Source organism: Pinus tabuliformis, chromosome 7 (assembly GCF_031772625.1).
Source record: "Pinus tabuliformis cultivar Carrire ecotype Pingquan chromosome 7, CPIR1, whole genome shotgun sequence".
Taxonomy (NCBI): Eukaryota; Viridiplantae; Streptophyta; class Pinopsida; order Pinales; family Pinaceae; genus Pinus; species Pinus tabuliformis.
The window spans coordinates 1,651,339,889-1,651,355,760 of record NC_142293.1 but is presented as its reverse complement, the minus strand read 5'-3'; positions in this window follow the sequence as shown (position 1 = coordinate 1,651,355,760).

Sequence of the window (15,872 nt, the reverse complement as noted above, 5' to 3'; positions counted from 1 at the left end):
TTCAGACCAAGAATTTAACAAGTTTTAAATAAACCCTGAAATGAGATATACTTTTCTTGACTACAAGTACTTCTTTATCGCTTGAAGGATAATTGAGTTCAGCTCCATGAAAGGTTCTTGTGGTGTAGGCACAAATCTCTTCAGTGCCATTTATGCGTTCAAGAAGAATGCCTCCCCGTGCAGAAATTGATGCATATGTTTCAAGGACATAAAATCCTTCATCTGTCAAGAGCTTGAGAGGAGGAAGGTTCTGGACTTTCTCCTTGATGGATTTCACAGCCTCGGTCATGGCTTGATTCCATGGGATTGGTGCCTTCCTTAATCTTTGTTGCAGGAAAACTATATCTTGGGCTTGTCCTTTATAGAAACATCTGATATAATTCAAACTGCCTAGGAATCGTTGCAGCTGGGTCTTGTCTAGGATTTGCTCTAAAAAAATTTGCAGGTTTAGAAGAACATGATCTTGCAGTGCGATACTACCATTAGCAATCTTCAAACCTAAGAAACTTACATCTGTTACTCCAATCCCAATCTTGGATTTTGAAAAAGCTAATCCATGTTTAACACAATGCTCAAAAAATATTTGGAGATGTTTCTGATGTTCTTGGATATTCTCGGAACAGACAAGATAATCATCTATGTATATAATTAACCAATCTATGCCACAGAAAACATCTTCCATTTTTTTTTAAAATTCACTAGGAGCATTCTTTAAACCGAAAGGCATTACCTTCCATTGATACTGTCCATGTGGGACAACGAAGGCCATTTTATAACGATCTTTAGCAGCTATTCCAATTTGGTAGAAACCTGATTTAAGATCAAACTTGATGAAGATGTTACATCCTTCCAGTTTTTGGAGAAGCGTTGCTTGATTTGGCAGAGGATATGCCATATTTTTTAACATTGCATTTAAGGGCTTGTAGTTGATCACCATGCGAGGTTGGCCTCTTTTGATCTTTGAATGCTTGTTGACATAGAATGCTTGACACGCCCATGGGCTTTTGGTTGCTTCGATTAGGCCCTTGTCTAAGAGATCTATAATCTTTTTCTGGCAGTAATCCAACTTGGTTGGACTCATCAAAGTAGCTGATGCTTTATGTGGTCTGATCTGTATATCATCTGCATATGGTAGATCGATCACATACTTTTCTTGTGCCTAAAAGTCATTGGGGATGTCCGAAGTACATTGTTGGATATTCTTTTCAGAAATTTCTTTCAAATAATATTGATGATGAGTTGTGGCGAAAGAAATGATTCTTGCTTTTTTCTAGACTTATGTAGGCTTTGGATGTTCTAGTTTTTGCTTGTGAGGGACGAAGAATGTACAAGAAGTTTTAAGAGGAATCTATACAGACTTACGAGAAATAGTCATGGAAAATATGAGTTGGTGGTAGTCAATAGAAATGGGAGAACAACGGGTAAATAATTTAGAACCTAACATAATGTTGGTCGAGATGTCATCAAGTTCGAGGAATGTACATTGAACTGGATGGTCTTGGATGGACACAGGGAAATCAATTACCTGATCTGGGAGAGAAAACATTGAACCAGTAATGTTGGCACTGCCTTCCATTGATTTCTCCCAGTAGAAAGGGGGAATATGTAGAAATTTTGAATAATTTAACACATATTCAACAGAGATTATCCTGATCATGTACTATTGCGGAATACATACACAATACATAAGCTCCTCTACGTTGATCATCAATATAGCAGCATCAATAACAATAAAACATCAAGAGCATTCACACATTAACACAGTATGTATCCCGAGGAAAGCATCTCGCTAAAAACCCCACACTATCTATATATTAATGATTGAGTCATGTAACATTACACAGCATAATAATTCTCACAAGTATCTCCACCTCTGTTACACACAATACAGCTCAGATCTGATCTCCAAATCTCTTCCACTGCTTGCCTGCCTCCACTGCTCAATACCTGCTCAAGAACTGATGAGAATGGCTTACCAAACTCGTTTTTCACCTGCAAAATAGTCACTCACTCTTTGTTGGACGTGAGCACAAGCTATAATGTGGGCAAATACGTGAGCAAACTCATTGGCATACTCAATCCCTTTATTGTGCAAGATCTGGTGCACAACTATAGTCACAACTGATAGCAATCTGATTCTCTACCACTTGTCCCTGTTGAACTGAACATGCATTGACATGCAACTGAGTTAACTGATGTATTCATTAGTTGTATTATGAGTTAATAACTTGTGAATTAATTAATAACTAATTCACCCAACTCATCTCTAGTCTATTTGCCAGTTAGACTAAATACAACCAGTTTAACAAAGCTAAACTGAACACAACTCCATCAACTCCACAATCAACTCCACCAAACTCAACTGATTGAGTTCTAACTGAAGTCATGCATGCAACAACTCAACTGACTCATAAGAAAAGCGTATTTCCTTCTGACAGCTGCATGTGCCACCTCTGTAGCTCAAACTGAAGTGCTCCAAGAGAATAAGATTAAGTTTATAGTCCAAATATTATTGTGAGATAATAATATTTGACTTTTCTATTTTTGACAGCCAGTCTAAAAATAGACTTTGATCACTCACACTTTGATAAAAAATAGAAGTCCATCTATTTTTCCCAACTTGACCAATCATCCATAAACAGCAACCTGCAATCCATAGACATGATCCATATGTCTAAAAATAGACTTGCGCCAAAAATAGCCTGCGGGCCCACTTAGTGAAGGCAACTCTTTTCACTAAGCTCCATCATCTTGTTGCAATCTCAACACTCCCTCTCGACAAGATATGGATTATCAGCAACCCCTATCCTGCCTCGGTGGTACTCGAATTTGCTCCTGGTGAGAGCCTTCATTAGAATATCAACATCCTGATCCTTCGTTGGAATGAACGAAAGTAACATGATCCTCCGCTGCACACAATCTCTGATATGATGGTACCTGATGCCAATATGTTTAGATCTATCATGAAATACAGGATTAGCCGAGAGTTTAATGCAACTCCGGTTATCACAGTAAATCACAGTAGGATCCAAATGAGAACCAAACAAACCAACTAGGATCTTCCTCATCCATATAGCCTCGCATGCAGCCAAACTTGCTGCCATATACTCGGCCTCCGCTGAACTGAGTGCCACGGATCTTTGTTTCCTGCTGTACCAAGAAACTGCTGTCGATCCAATACTGAAGACCCCTCCTGATGTGCTCTTTCTGTCGGTTGGGCTCCCTGCCCAACCTGCATCCGTGAAGCCATATAGCCTAACCTCATCCTCCTGTCTGTACCACAAACCATATCCCGATGTGCCTCTCAAGTAGTGCAATACATGCTTGCCCGCCTTCCAGAAGAGCTTGGTAGGCTTAACCATAGCTTGTGAAAGCTGGTTAACTGCATAGCATATATCAGGTCGTGTATTGACCAAATACATCAGCGACCCCACCAACTATCGATAAGCAGTGGCATCCACTTCTTCTCCCGAAGTGGCATCCTCCTTCCTCCAACCTCGAGGAAGAGGAGTATCAACAGGCTTGCAGCCATGCATGTTGAACTTCTCCAGTATCTCCCGAGCATACTTGCCTTGAGAAACAAACAGTCCACCACTGCTCTGCCATATTTCCAATCCCAGGAAATAGTGAAGGAGGCCCAAATCCTTCATCTCAAACTCTGTAGCAAGATCCTTCTTGCATGACAGTATCAACAGCTCATCACCCGTTAGAATCAAATCATCAACATACAGTACAATGATAAGCAACTTACCCTCCACCACAATCTGGTATAGGTTCGGATCCGCCTCGCTCTTGGAGAATCCAAGTCCTGTGAAATAGCTGTCTATCTGTGTGTACCAAGCACGTGGTGCTTGCTTCAACCCATACAACGCTCTCTTGAGCTTGCACACATGCGACTCGCTGCTGAAGACTTCAAAGCCTTCGGGTTGCTCAATGTACACCTCCTCCTCAATGACTTCATTGAGGAACGTAGTTTTCACATCCATCTGATGAATGTGCCATCCCATCTGGGCTGAGAGAGCAAGAATCGTCCGTATTGAAGAATACCTTGCGACAGGTGCAAAGGTCTCCTCATAATCGATCCCCTCAATCTGTGAAAAGCCTCGGGCAACAAATCTTGCCTTGTACTTCTCCACACTCCCGTCAGCTGCCTGCTTAACTTTGTAGATCCATCTTGAACCCACCACTGATTTCCCTTCCGGTCTAGGAACAATCTCCCATGCACTGTTTCTGACAATAGAATCATACTCTTCCACCATGGCGTCTACCCATGCGGGATCCTCCACAACTTCCTCGAAAGAGGATGGCTCAGTCACAACACACTTGCTCATAAGAGCCATGTATCCAGTGTACCGATCAGGTGACTGTCTCTGCCTGCGTTGGGCTGTAGGTGGTCCTACAACTTTCTCTGCATCTTGAGCCAGTCGCTCAGCTTCTGTCAAGCGCTTTCGCCCTCTGATGGTTGGCGCTGCATGAGTGGTCTCTTCCACTCCATGAACCTCGTTCTGTGGCTGATCCACGTCCTGAAGCCAATCCTTAGGAACTAATAGCTCCTCATCTGCATGCAAGTGTAGCTCCCTCTCAAGCAAACACTTCATGGCTTTCTCCTCCTGAAATTTTATATCCCGTCGCACAACAGTTTTACCACTGTCTGGCAAATACACACGATAGTTGTGGGGCGTATCAGTGTACCCCACAAATATCCCAACCTCTGCGGTCGGCTCCAACTTCTTCCTGGCATCCTTCATCACATGCATGTAAATGTTAGCACCAAAAATCCTCAAATGAGAAAAATCAGGCTTCTTACCAGAATAAGCCTCCTCGGGTGTACTCATGCCAAGTATCCTATGAGGACAACAGTTCTGCACAGAAACTGCTGTATTGCATGCTTCCACCCACAAGTGAAGGGGTAGGCCCTGATCATGCAACATTGCCCGTGCAACACCCACAATCGTTTTGTTCTTCCGCTCAGCTACCCCGTTCTGCTGTGGGTTATGGGGAGCTATGAGCTCTCTACGAATCCCTTCTGCCTTGCAGAAATCCTTGAATTCGCCCGAGATGTATTCACCACCATTATCGCTCCTAAGAGCCTTCACCTTCTTCCTCGACTCCTTCTCGACCAGTGCTTTGAATTCACAGAACTTTGAATATGTCTCGCTTTTCTTCTGCATGAAGAAGATCCAGCACTTACGAGAGAAATCATCAACAAAAATCACATAATACCTGTGTTTTGCTGTCGAAGCAACTGAGAAAGGTCCACACACGTCTGTGTGAATTCTCTCAAGGATCGTCGTGGCGCGACTATCCTTCTCGTGAAAGGTGGTTTTCACAAACTTCCCCAAGTACACCCCTTGCACTGATCTGACTGCGCAAGTGTGCCTTTAGGAAGCCCTATAGTGATCTGCTGCAGTATCTTCAAGGCTCCATGGTGAAGGTGACCCAATCTCCTGTGCCACAACTCGCCATCATCCCGGCTCACCAATCCTTCTGCCTTGCCTGCCATTGCTGCACATCCATCTACATGCAACTGATAAAGGTTCCTCACTCGAACCCCTATCTTCCGGGTCTCACCAGTTGTCTTGCTGCGCAGGAAGGCCTTTCTCTCGTTGAAAACAACATCATACCCCATGTCTTCTAACATCGCCACTGAGATGAGATTCTTCTTCAATCCTAGAACATGCATGACTTCCTTCAATACAAAGGGTTTACCAGACTCCCTCTCAAAGGAAATGGTACCGATACCGGTCGCACTGTATCTACCATCATCGCCCATCTCGATGTGCACTCCAAGATCTTTGTCCTCCAGATCAGAGAACAAATCTCTATCTCCCGTCATGTGAAAAGACACACCACTGTCCAAGAACCACACTGATCCCATCACACTTGAAACCAAGCATGCGATCAATGAAAAATCAAGCTCAAATTGAGAAGCTAAGGCCTCTCCCCCTGCAGACCCAGCAACTTGCTTGTTCTTCTTCTTTTGCGGACAATTTGTGGCATAGTGTCCGTGCTGGTGACAGTGAAAGCACTTCACCTTGGACATATCATGCTTCTTGCCTTTCGCACCGGAATGAGAAGATTTCTTGTTCTTCCCCTTCTTTGCTTTGGCAGCCAAAGCACAATTCTCTTCATCAGATACTTTTGATGAAGATCCATTCTCACCTTTATCGTTAGTGAGTTTATCCTTGAGAGCCAGGTCGCTCTTGCTTTGGAATAACATTTGCAATCCGTTGAAAGACATTTCAACAACACTGCTGCAAATTCGATTTCCACCAGCTCCAAACTCAACTGCTTCCGATCTAGAATTCATGAGAACACAATATTTCTCGTACAGAGATTGACTGTATGGGCATTCACCGGATATCTCACCTTCCAAAGGAAGGATGAATCCAGAGGCTACCTCGCCCGATTACAGACTCTGCCTGAAGAAATAGAATGTAAACACTTCCTGAATAGTAGATCTGATGATCAACAGCTCCGATACCATGTAGAAACTTTTTCTACAATTATCTAGCGCTGATACCATGTAGAAATTTTGAATAATTTAACACATTCAATAGAGATTATCCTGATCATGTACTATTGCGGAATACATACACAATACATAAGCTCCTCTACATTGATCATCAATATAGCAGCATCAATAACAATAAAACATCAAGAACATTCACACATTAACACAGTATGTATCCCGGGGAAAGCATCTCGCTAAAAACCCCACACTATCTGTATATTAATGATTGAGTCATGTAACATTACACAGCATAATAATTCTCACAAGTATCTCCACCTCTGTTACACACAATACAGCTCAGATCTGATCTCCAAATCTCTTCCACTGCTTGCCTGCCTCCACTGCTCAATACCTGCTCAAGAACTGATGAGAATGGCTTACCAAACTCATTTTTCACCTGCAAAATAGTCACTCACTCTTTGTTGGACGTGAGCACAAGCTATAATGTGGGCAAATACGTGAGCAAACTCATTGGCATACTCAATTCCTTTATTGTGCAAGATCTGGTGCACAACTATAGTCACAACTGATAGCAATCTGATTCTCTACCACCTGTCCCTGTTGAACTGAACATGCACTGACATGCAACTGAGTTAACTGATGTATTCATTAGTTGTATTATGAGTTAATAACTTGTGAATTAATTAATAACTAATTCACCCAACTCATCTCTAGTCTATTTGCCAGTTAGACTAAATACAACCAGTTTAACAAAGCTAAACTGAACACAACTCCATCAACTCCACAATCAACTCCACCAAACTCAACTGATTGAGTTCTAACTGAAGTCATGCATGCAACAACTCAACTGACTCATAAGAAAAGCGTATTTCCTTCTGACAGCTGCATGTGCCACCTCTGTAGCTCAAACTGAAGTGCTCCAAGAGAATAAGATTAAGTTTATAGTCCAAATATTATTGTGAGATAATAATATTTGACTTTTCTATTTTTGACAGCCAGTCTAAAAATAGACTTTGATCACTCACACTTTGATCAAAAATAGAAAAATAGAAGTCCATCTATTTTTCCCAACTTGACCAATCATCCATAAACAGCAACCTGCAATCCATAGACATAGTCTAAAAATAGACTTGCGCCAAAAATAGCCTGCGGACCCACTTAGAGAAGGCGACTCTTTTCACTAAGCTCCATCATCTTGTTGCAATCTCAACACTCCCTCTCGACAAGATATGGATTATCAGCAACCCCTATCCTGCCTCGGTGGTACTCGAATTTGCTCCTGGTGAGAGCCTTCGTCAGAATATCAGCATCCTAATCCTCCGTTGGAATGTACGAAAGTAACATGATCCTCCGTTGCACACAATATCTGATATGATGGTACCTGATGTCAATATGTTTAGATCTATCATGAAATACAAGATTAGCCGAGAGTTTAATGCAACTCTGATTATCACAGTAAATCACAGTAGGATCCAAATGAGAACCAAACAAACCAACTAGGATCTTCCTCATCCATATAGCCTCGCATGCAGCCAAACTTGCTGCCATATACTCGGCATCCGCTGAACTGAGTGCCACGGATCTCTGTTTCCTGCTGTACCAAGAAACTGCTGTCGATCCAATACTAAAGACCCCTCCTGATGTGCTCTTTCTGTCCGTTGGGCTCCCTGCCCAATCTGCATCCGTGAAGCCATATAGCCTCACCTCATCCTCCTGTCTGTACCACAAACCATATCCCGATGTGCCTCTCAAGTAGCGCAATACATGCTTGCCCGCCTTCCAGAAGAGCTTGGTAGGCTTAACCATAGCTTGTGAAAGCTGGTTAACTGCATAGCATATATCAGGTCGTGTATTGACCAAATACATCAGCGACCCCACCAACTATTGATAAGCAGTGGCATCCACTTCTTCTCCCGAAGTGGCATCCTCCTTCCTCCAACCTCCAGGAAGAGGAGTATCAACAGGCTTGCAGCCATGCATGTTGAACTTCTCCAGTATCTCCCGAGCATACTTGCCCTGAGAAACAAACAGTCCACCACTGCTCTGCCATATTTCCAATCCCAGGAAATAGTGAAGGAGGCCCAAATCCTTCATCTCAAACTCTGTAGCAAGATCCTTTTTGCATGACAGTATCAACAGCTCATCACCCGTTAGAATCAAATCATCAACATACAGTACAATGATAAGCAACTTACCCTCCACCACAATCTGGTATAGGTTCGGATCCGCCTCGCTCTTGGAGAATCCAAGTCCTGTGAAATAGCTGTCTATCCGTGTGTACCAAGCACGTGGTGCTTGCTTCAACCCATACAGCGCTCTCTTGAGCCTGCACACATGCGACTCGCTGCTGAAGACTTCAAAGCCTTCGGGTTGCTCAATGTACACCTCCTCCTCAATGACTCCGTTGAGGAACGCAGTCTTCACATCCATCTGATGAATGTGCCATCCCATCTGCGCTGAGAGAGCAAGAATCGTCCGTATGGAAGAATACCTTGCGACAGGTGCAAAGGTCTCCTCATAATCGATCCCCTCAATCTGTGAAAAGCCTCGGGCAACAAATCTTGCCTTGTACTTCTCCACACTCCCGTCAGCTGCCTGCTTAACTTTGTAGATCCATCTCGAACCCACCACTGATTTCCCTTCCGGTCTAGGAACAATCTCCCATGCACTATTTCTGACAATAGAATCATACTCTTCCACCATGGCGTCTACCCATGCGGGATCCTCCACAGCTTCCTCGAAAGAGAATGGCTCAATCACAACACACTTGCTCATAAGAGCCATGTATCCAGTGTACCGATCAGGTGACTGTCTCTGCCTGCGTTGGGCTGTAGGTGGTCCTACAACTTTCTTTGCATCTTGAGCCAGTCGCTCAGCTTCTGTCAAGCGCTTTCACCCTCTGATGGTTGGCGCTGCATGAGTGGTCTCTTCCACTCCATGAACCTCGTCCTGTGGTTGATCCACGTCCTGAAGCTCATCCTTAGGAACTAATAGCTCCTCATCTGCATGCAAGTGTAGCTCCCTCTCAAGCAAACACTTGATGGCTTTCTCCTCCTGAAATTTTATATCCCGTTGCACAACAGTTTTACCACTGTCTGGCAAATACACACGATAGTTGTGGGGCGTATCAGTGTACCCCACAAATATCCCAACCTCTGCGGCCGGCTCCAACTTCTTCCTGGCATCCTTCATCACATGCATGTAAACGTTAACACCAAAAATCCTCAAATGAGAAAAATCAGGCTTCTTACCAGAATAAGCCTCCTCGGGTGTACTCATGCCAAGTATCCTATGAGGACAACAGTTCTGCACATAAACTGCTGTATTGCATGCTTCCGCCCACAAGTGAAGGGGTAGGCCCTGATCATGCAACATTGCCCGTGCAACACCCACAATCGTTTTGTTCTTCCGCTCAGCTACCCCGTTCTGCTGTGGGTTATGGGGAGCTATGAGCTCTCTACGAATCCCTTCTACCTTGCAGAAATCCTTGAATTCGTCCGAGATGTATTCACCACCATTATCGCTCCTAAGAGCCTTCACCTTCTTCCCCGACTCCTTCTCGACTAGTGCTTTGAATTCACAGAACTTTGAATATGTCTCGCTCTTCTTCTGCATGAAGAAGATCCGGCACTTACGAGAGAAATCATCAACAAAAATCACATAATACCTGTGTTTTTCTGTCGAAGCAACTGAGAAAGGTCCACACACGTCTGTGTGAATTCTCTCAAGGATCGTCGTGGCGCGACTATCCTTCTCGTGAAAGGTGGCTTTCACAAACTTCCCCAAGTACACCCCTTGCACTGATCTGACTGCGTAAGTGTGCCTTTAGGAAGCCCTGTAGTGATCTGCTGCAGTATCTTCAAGGCTCCATGGTGAAGGTGACCCAATCTCCTGTGCCACAACTCGCCATCATCCCGACTCACCAATCCTTCTGCCTTGCCTGCCATTGCTGCGCATCCATCTACATGCAACTGATAAAGGTTCCTCACTCGAACCCCTATCTTCCGGGTCTCACCAGTTATCTTGCTGCGCAGGAAGGCCTTTCCCTCGCTGAAAACAACATCATACCCCTTGTCTTCTAACATCGCCACTGAGATGAGATTCTTCTTCAATCCTGGAACATGCATGACTTCCTTCAATACAAAGGGTTTACCAGACTCCCTCTCAAAGGAAATGGTACCGATACCGGTCGCACTGTATCTACCATCATCGCCCATCTCGATGTGCACTCCAAGATCTTTGTCCTCCAGATCAGAGAACAAATCTCTATCTCCCGTCATGTGAAAAGACGCACCACTGTCCAAGAACCACACTGATCCCATCACACTTGAAACCAAGCATGCGATCAATGAAAAATCAAGCTCAAACTGAGAAGCTAAGGCCTCTCCCCCTGCAGATCCAGCAACTTGCTTGTTCTTCTTCTTTTGCGGACAATTTGTAGCATAGTGTCCGTGCTGGTGACAGTGAAAACACTTCACCTTGGACATATCATGCTTCTTGCCTTTCGCACCGGAATGAGAAGCTTTCTTGTTCTTCCCCTTCTTTGCTTTGGCAGCCAAAGCACAATTCTCTTCATCAGATACCTTTGATGAAGATCCATTCTCACCTTTATTGTTACTGAGTTTATCCTTGAGTGCCAGGTCGCTCTTGCTTTGGAATAACATTTGCAATCCGTTGAAAGACATTTCAACAACACTGCTGCAAATTCGATTTCCACCAGCTCCAAACTCAACTGCTTCCGATCTAGAATTCGTGAGAACACAATATTTCTCGTACAGAGATTGATTGTATGGGCATTCACCGGATATCTCACCTTCCAAAGGAAGGATGAATCCAGAGGCTACCTGGCCCGATTACAGACTCTGCCTGAAGAAATAGAATGTAAACACTTCCTGAATAGTAGATCTGATGATCAACAGCTCCGATACCATGTAGAAACTTTTTCTACAATTATCTAGCTCTGATACCATGTAGAAATTTTGAATAATTTAACACATATTCAACAGAGATTATCTTGATCATGTACTATTGCGGAATACATACACAATACATAAGCTCCTCTACGTTGATCATCAATATAGCAGCATCAATAACAATAAAACATCAAGAGCATTCACACATTAACACAGTATGTATCCCGGGGAAAGCATCTCGCTAAAAACCCCACACTATCTGTATATTAATGATTGAGTCATGTAACATTACACAGCATAATACTTCTCACAAGTATCTCCACCTCTGTTACACACAATACAGCTCAGATCTGATCTCCAAATCTCTTCCACTGCTTGCCTGCCTCCACTGCTCAATACCTGCTCAAGAACTGATGAGAATGGCTTACCAAACTCGTTTTTCACCTGCAAAATAGTCACTCACTCTTTGTTGGACGTGAGCACAAGCTATAATGTAGGCAAATACGTGAGCAAACTCATTGGCATACTCAATCCCTTTATTGTGCAAGATCTGGTGCACAACTATAGTCACAACTGATAGTAATCTGATTCTCTACCACCTGTCCCTGTTGAACTGAACATGCACTGACATGCAACTGAGTTAACTGATGTATTCATTAGTTGTATTATGAGTTAATAACTTGTGAATTAATTAATAACTAATTCACCCAACTCATCTCTAGTCTATTTGCCAGTTAGACTAAATACAACCAGTTTAACAAAGCTAAACTGAACACAACTCCATCAACTCCACAATCAACTCCACCAAACTCAACTGATTGAGTTCTAACTGAAGTCATGCATGCAACAACTCAACTGACTCATAAGAAAAGCGTATTTCCTTCTGACAGCTGCATGTGCCACCTCTGTAGCTCAAACTGAAGTGCTCCAAGAGAATAAGATTAAGTTTATAGTCCAAATATTATTGTGAGATAATAATATTTGACTTTTCTATTTTTGACAGCCAGTCTAAAAATAGACTTTGATCACTCACACTTTGATCAAAAATAGAAAAATAGAAGTCCATCTATTTTTCCCAACTTGACCAATCATCCATAAACAACAACCTGCAATCCATAGACATGATCCATATGTCTAAAAATAGACATAGTCTAAAAATAGACTTGCGCCAAAAATAGCCTGCAGGCCCACTTAATGAAGGCGACTCTTTTCACTAAGCTCCATCATCTTGTTGCAATCTCAACAGAATAGAAATATGGCGAGTTAAATTAAGTTGAGCGCCCGAATAAAGTAAACAATCTAAGGAATATGGTTTACAATTAGGGGGACAAAAGGTAAGAGGAATATATAATTTATGTCGACTGGCGAGAGAGAGATACTTCAGAGGATAAAGTGCAAACAAATCAGGGGAATCAGGCTGTTGGGCATAATCTGGTGCAAGAGAGACAAGGGAAGATTGTTTTGGACTATCTAGAGCCCTAATTGCTAGATGGTCGAAATTATCATCAGAGGATTCAACAACTTCTTTCTCGTGCTAATGCAATTGTGCTTTGAGCACCTGGATTTCTACGGAAAGGGATCTGATCTTTTCGTCCTTGCCATGGATTTGCATACGCATGGATGTGCCTCTGACAAGTTGTCGCTCTGGATGCTTGGCTGGATGGTCAACGTATAACTCAGCCGGATGCCAGTGGGAGGCAACAGAATAGGCTATCTCTTTCTCATTTTGTTTGGTCATCATTTGCTGGATGAATGAAGTTCTGGATGGTTTAAAGTGCTCATGGCGGCATCGATTATTTTGATCTCATCATGAGTGTTCATGCGAAGATTTATGTTCCATGGTAGTGTTTGCTAGTGCTTTTGCCTCAAGTCTGCAAGCTTCTTGTTAGGCATAGAAAACATACAAAAGCGGTAGGACTACAAACTATCTTCATGGTCAAAACTTCCATGGAAACGGGAACGAGGTTTCAATATTCTTCTTCTACCTTGGAATAATCCTCTGGATAATAAATTTCTCCAGTAGGGTCTTCATCATAATCACAGTAGAACGGATCCCACATAGTAGGTTCTAAGGTATCTGTGAATAGAGTTGCTAGCTTTGGCTTCTATGCTTTTTGTGGACATTTGTTTGCCCAATGACCTTCCTTATTGAAAATAAAACATCAAACTGATTTATTTAGAGTCTTTTGGTATCAAAGGAATGGTCGTTTATTCTAGAAAGGATTCTTTCTAGGCTGATATGGCTTCTTGTAAGTTTCTGGCTAAAACTTACTTTGAGGACCAATGTTTCTTGTGCGGATATTTGGATTTACAAGAGCATTTGGGGTCATGATTGAAGGGTCCCTTACCCCAGTTGAGCATCTGGCCAACTATTGTGCAAATCTTATTTGAAAATATTTACTTATACTCCTTGAAGTCAGTCATAACATGTTTAGCTAAACAATGTTCTTGAATGACTTTCTTGATGTGGCCATGGACCATTACTAAGGTCATGCCTAACAGAGAAAGATGTTTGTCTTCAAAATATTTGTTGATAGCGGTGGGAAGAACGCTAGGCATACTCTAGATATACCTCTTGAGGTATGTTGTATTAGCATGGGATTTGGATCGGATGAGCTAATCCTACATTTGACAAAAATAATCTTCCATAAGACCAAGATTGCCTAACTCGTTAGACATATACAATTCACTGTAATGGTCTGGATCTTCCTCAATTGTAAGGTTGACAAACTGTGCACATAGAAAAATGAGCAACTGAACAACATGATTGTTATGGCTAAGGATGGTTTCTTGGGCTTCTGTGGAGGTGTAAAGACACCATGTATGTGATAAGCCACAAAATCCATTGATAATGAGTTTCGCAATGCTGCGGAGAGAAAGGGTGCGGTCATCAATCTTTTTTTTCGTTGCCCAACTATTGAGGAGACTCATTGCATTCTCCATTTCGATCTTAGGCTGGTAATTTGAAAAAACATGTGTTCTTGCAACATAGCTTGGATGGTCGCACTCATAGTTGAAATTCCAGTCGTTGTTACTGATATGGGACGGGATGTTTTGCCAACTTGGGTAATCTGCAAAGGGATACCTGGTTCTTGCTTTACATAAACAAGGCACTGATTTATTTGTTCTTTTGAAAGGGTAGGACCCTTTTCTTGCCCCTCTTGCAAGAAGGATTCTATGACCGAAGTAGCTAACTTGATCTCTTCTTCTTCGGTTGTTTGAATCCCAAACTTCCACATAGGTAGCCTATGACTAGCTACGCTAAAGTTGAAAGTGCGCCTAAGCTTGTTCTTGGGATTATCTGTAAACATAGCCGACTTTGATAGTTTGTCCAAAATAGAATAGTCACGGATCTAAACCTTAGATCCTAACTTCTTGATGATTGGGGTAGTTATGGACAAAACCTGAGATATAGCTGGCAGCCTTTGGTCTAGTTTTGTATTGGTTTCTGTAAGGAGTGATATGCCAGCAATCTTGTGATCTAACAATTCTAATCTTGCTAAAATCTTCTTGCACATTTCATTTTCTTCAGAGACTACTTGTTTAACCTTAAGGACGTCACTGTGCAAATCATTAATGTTCTTTGACTTGAGGTCAAGCTAGAGATTTTCATAATTAAGTTGTGCAGATTTAGTGCTAGACGCAGTTGATACTGGTACTGTGGTGTAAGGGATGAATTCCCTTTTTTTTTACCACCATCATCAAACAGTTAGAAATAATATAAGGCAAGTTCCTTCCTGGAGTGTAGGATTCTTCTCCCATGCTAACTTTGACAGTTTTAGTTGTTTCTTCTCGGGGTACCCAAGTGAGCATGAGAATGTGAGGTCTTTCTAGCTTAGTAGCAGTACTAATATTTTGTATCTGATGATTGCAGGCAGGACACTGCTGGTGCTGACCTTGGTGTTCTATAGTAAGCTCTATTGAAGAGCTTACGGGATGGTTTTGGACCATCTCTGCCACCTTCTCTCGAAAGGGGTTTGAACTTGGGTTGGTAACCAGAAGGATTGGGTAGCAGCATTAAATGGAATCAGACGTGCTTTGGCAATCTTCTCACTGTCTTTCAGTAACGCTGATTGGTGGTACTGTTCATATTTAGCTTCCCAAAGTTCAGGATATTGGATTTTAGTCCATTCAAATGTAATAGGAGTTGTAGATTTACTGGAATTAGATTCCACCTCACTTATAAGTTGTGAAGTATGACGGATATGGGGCTGTAGTGGGGGAATGCTATCATTGTCAAAGAGAACAAAAGTCAGAGTTTTGAGTTGAATTATTTTAGATAGGTGTTTCATGTCAAAACCTTGGGGATGAATATAAGCTTGAAGAAGGTTGTAGATGTAAGGGTCATCTAATGACACATAATACTTGGGATAGACAGTACCAAAGGTAGGGTCGTCAGGCATAGGGCTGACAAAGCCTCCTATTATGGCATCGGCTAATTGGTTATGCTGAGTATCTATCACAACGTAAAGGCTATTGATATT